The sequence below is a fragment of the Brachypodium distachyon genome, chromosome 1 (assembly GCF_000005505.3).
Source record: "Brachypodium distachyon strain Bd21 chromosome 1, Brachypodium_distachyon_v3.0, whole genome shotgun sequence".
Classification (NCBI taxonomy): domain Eukaryota; kingdom Viridiplantae; phylum Streptophyta; class Magnoliopsida; order Poales; family Poaceae; genus Brachypodium; species Brachypodium distachyon.
Window position 1 is genome coordinate 37,134,415 of NC_016131.3, and position 4,699 is coordinate 37,139,113.

The 4,699-nt window shown below is 47.1% G+C and overlaps 1 long non-coding RNA gene across 1 annotated transcript; it reads left to right on the plus strand.

Moving 5' to 3' along the window:
* Positions 1–1,544: 1,544 nt before the first annotated feature.
* Positions 1,545–2,697, plus strand: LOC100843240. Its single transcript, XR_137932.4, has 4 exons — positions 1,545–1,889; positions 1,960–2,049; positions 2,128–2,196; positions 2,457–2,697. It is a non-coding gene; the product is annotated as an uncharacterized LOC100843240 (long non-coding RNA).
* Positions 2,698–4,699: the final 2,002 nt, after the last annotated feature.

The window sequence follows — 4,699 nt, forward strand, 5'->3', positions numbered from 1 at the left end:
TTTCCAACGGATCTGGCCCCATCAAGAGATTCGACTCGCGCTGATCGTGGCGGACAAAACAAGCTGACGGATCTGTTTTTCTGTTTCCTAAAGAGTTGTAGTTTGTTAGGAAAGTTAGAGATAGAGTTGGATTTCGGCCTCCTTACTCAAGGTGGACCAAAATATCTCTCCCTCCTCCTTTATATACCACATGAGCCCCCCTATGGAGCCTTGGGTTTTATTTAGTTAAAAGTTAGCCATCGCTACTACTTTGTGTAATCACGTGTGTCGGCTAGACCACCTGTTTTACCGCTTTCGGAACCCCAACTTATCATCTCGTTGAGACATTGGTTTGATAGTATATTCGCAATTTTAGATTGCATCTGCTATTTATCTTGTTCTTGCTTATTCTTCGATTGCTTGCAGGAACAAAGACCTTCGTGGTCAGGTTGATCGTGCCCCCGCGGGATCAATAACCCTCTGGAGTTGGTGTATCGATTGCTAAGGCGCTGCCTCTTAGGCCGTAGTCGGATCGTCAACGTCATTTCTTATCCAAATCGAGAGTTACAAATCTCATCGAAATATCGGGCCACCCCGACCCACATCACCCTGACTCCCTACTTCTAGCTTGGGGGAGAACTGGCGACCCAGCTTGGTAGCATGGCCAGTGAGGGGGAAGCGGCTCCACAGTCGTTGACTCCTGCGCCAAGTCAGGAGGTGGGCCAAACTTGAAGTTTAGACTTCTTAGGATTTCTCTTTTCCTCTTTTGTAATTTCTCTTTGTTTGTATGGTCCTTGCTCAAGTGTGAGCGTTGTTAATAAAGAAACGCCTCTGTTCCTTTGTACTGATATGAGTCGGAGACCTTGCTTCTGGTTAGGCTTGAGTCTTTGAATCCTTCTCGGGACTAAAGGGAATTTCTCTTCTGCAGAGGCAGAAAGAGCCCATGATTCCAATAGTCGAAGTAGACGCCGAGAAAGTCGTGACTCCCAAGTTGAGTATCGCAAGTGCTGAGGTCTCTGCTAAAGTGAATCCTCCTGAAGCTCCGAAAACCGTGGAGTCGATGCCTCCTATGGAGGTTCCTTCCTTGGTCAAGACTCGAAGTGAACTGGAGTTCCTACGTCGACGTCTCCAGGAAACCGAAACCCGTGCCAAGGACTCGGCAATGCAGAGTCGGAGAACATCAGGCGAGTTGCAGATCGCCAAGACCAAGCTGAAGGCGGCTGCTGCCCGTGAAGAATTTATCTTCGAGGAACTTCACGGGCTGAGTTCTCAGCTTCAATGTGAGTCGCCGCATCCTATTTGCTTGACTTCTTTTTTTTTATTTGTGTTTTAGTCGAGTTGTTTGTAGATGTGCAAACCAACCCACGAGCCGAGCAAGATCGAGTGAACAGTGCCCTGAATGCTCGTCAAACGATCGATTGATCATCGTTCTGATCTGACCGAGTTCTACGACAAAATAGCCCCGGGTAGAAATGCTTTTCTTAGCACGCTTTTTACTTTCGTCTCTATGTGCCCGACCCGTACCGTTATCTGAGACGTTGTGTGAGTCGTCTCAATTTCCAGCTTCTCCGCACGTACCGTGACTTTTAAAAATAAATAAGTCATCTCAGAAAACTAAAGCCTTCGTCTTCTTCCATAACCAACCTGATGGAGGCGGACAAACCCTAGATGAGTCCCGTAGGTTCCCGTCCTGGCGGCTGGCGCCCCTTGCCGGCAAACTCTCCCCTTCTGCACGTGAGTTCCATCCTCCTCTTTCCGAAGTTCTTTGGAATTACCGGATCTCTTTTCTGTCATACCCCTGGAGGCACCCTGCTCCAAGATCGATCCATCAGGACGGCCTGAGCGACCTATTCCCTGCGGCTGGTCTCCTGTGCAACAACCCAATCCAGCCATCCAGGCCATCCACGAAGGTGCACAACCGTCCGCCTCCCCCTCATCTCCCCTCTCAGATCTCTGATTTTGTTTTCTTGTATGCTGCAGATCTGTACTTTATGTGATTGGGTTGTCATGGCAATTGTTGTTGAGATAAGATAATCCAGCGCTGACAATCACGAGACAGGAGAAAAACAAGTAAATTTTTATTTACCATTGCCTCACTTGAATTGATTGTGCCTGTTCAGGCTTGTTTCAGTTAATTGTGATCTTCAGGTCACTCGGCTGCAGGACAGCCATGCCACATTCAACAGGTGATCGACCAGTTCATCTATGAAAACTGAGGTATTTTATTATTTTTGTTACAGTTATCTGATCAAGTACGCCCAATAAAAAGATTAGCCATGTCGCTTGTGTAATCAAAATAATTTTTTGCTCCAGGGAATCTAACTCCGCTGACATACCCATGTACTATAGCTTGATGCGTAATTACTTTTTGCATCGTAGGAATTCAACTCTGATGCCATAATTTATACCCAGAATTTACTACTTTAGTAGAATTTGTATCCAGAATTTATTTATGCCTCATTTAACTTTATTTGCAGAAGAACTTCCATGGGAGAATTTGCAAGGAGCACAAGAAATGGCCTTAAGGAAAAGCTATGAAAAGATACAAGAGCAGAGCAGAGAAGATTGGGGGAGCAGATCCGCGTGTAGATATATAGGTTTCAACTAGTTAGCATTACATTATATATTTTTCCAGTGACCTGTGCAATGTTTTATGGATCTTGTACCTTTCAGTTGTAAAGATTGTTTTTTTATAATATAATTTCTTATTCACCACCGTGTTATGATTTGTGAGTAGAAGTAAGATTATTTCTTGGGTATTAATTGGCCATATCTAATTACATAAATTTAAACACATCACCTTGTAAAAAAAGAAAATGTCTCTATGAGTTCTTTGGCACGCAATAAAGCGGCTCAACATAAGTATCGACGAGTGTGCAGGTGCAACTATCATGAATTTACCAATACGTCTCAACTGGCATAGACATGCTCTTAAAACGTCTCACTATCAGATAGAGATGCTTTCTATGCGTATCTACAAATTTTGACACGGTGCGGGAGGAGGCGCTTCTAGGACGCTTTACAAAGCGACTTTACAATCTTGTAGAGATGAATTAAAGCGTCTTTAACACCTATATTAGATGTCCCTACAAGGCTATTTTGCGAGCAAGGGGTCGTGACCGGATGCTGCTGCGAGACCGCATAGACCAGAACAAAACCTTCTTCGACTCGCACTTAGAAACTCTAAAGACGATTCATCAGGCATTCTGGCCCTTGGAGGAGGTGCCCCAGGAGCGGAGTAAGCTGACCCGAAAACTTGGGCAAGATAGCATCTTCCGGGAGCTGATGTACCGTCAGCTGGTCAGGGGAGCGAAGATAGCCCTGGCGTTCGTGTAGATCTAGCACCCTCTGCTCGACCTCAGCTGAATCTCTGAGCTTCCGCTCGACCCTGACGATGAGATCGACATGCGACCGCATTTCCAGGCTGTGTATGTGCAGGCGGCGAGGATCATCGGCTGGCGATACTGGAAGGAAGAAGATCTTATTTCTCGACAGCAATCACAGTGTTAACTGTCGAGCCCACCGTAAATAGCAGTAGAGTAGATTCTACCGGGTGCGCGACCAGCGCTCCCGGTGGGAGTAGGCCCTAAGTCTGGTGACGACTGTTTGTAGTGGTGACCGGACTCAAGTTATGTACTCAAAGACTTGCTTACAAAGGGTTGTTCTGTTCTTGTTAGAAAGAACTTTGTGTAACCTAAACCGTATTTGAATATAAATTTGAACCCGAAGACTGCCGGTGGGAGCGACCGGCGAAGTGGTGTACCCGGGATGCACACAAACCAAGAACGCATGCACGCACGTTTTTACCCAGGTTCGGGCCACCCGGAGGTGTAAAACCCTACGTCCTGCCTGTCTGAACTAGTATTGATTATGGATCAAGTGTTTACACCTTGCCGGGGGAGGGTCCTCGGGCTCTCTCTCCTTTCTTGCTAAATGCTACTTACTATTCTTCGACTAAGACTAGTTGTGAACTGTGAGTCCATGTAACCGTGTGACCGTTGAACCCTTTGACCATTGGCGGGATCCTCCTTTTATTCTCAAGGTGAAGCCACAGGTGCCACGGTGCATGCACTATAAGTGTCGAACGGGGAGGCATACAACTCCCCCTCGGTGAGCTGGTGGCATGCATGGGCGCCACCTCCGCCGATAGGGGCCTAAAACCCTAGGGTAGGATTGGACTGCAACTGTTCACCTGATTCGGACGGGTAACGCTCCTCCTGTCGGCTCATTTAATGAGCCGTGCGCCTCACTCCTCGCCCTGGTGAGGCCGCGCACCCGGCGCCCGCCACGCGTGATATGGGTGTGGGTGGCCCGATCTTTCGAGGAGATTGATAACCCTCGATTTGGGTAGGAGGTGACGTTGATGATCCGACTACGGCCTAAGAGGCAGCGTCTTAGCAATCGATACACCAACTCCAGAAGGTTATTGATCCCGCGGGGGCACGATCAACCTGACCACAAAGGTCTTTGTTCCTGCAAGCAATCGAAGAAAAGGGAAGAACAAGATAAATAGCAGATGCAATCTCAAATTGCGAATATACTATACCAAACAAATGTCTCAACGAGACGATAAGTTGGAGTCTTGACGACGGTAAAACAGGTGGTCTAACCGACATACGCGATTACACGAAACTAGTAAAGATGGCTAAACTTTATCTAGTCAAAACCCAAGGCTCCTTAGGGGGGCTCATGGGGTATATAAAGGAAGAGGGAGAGATAT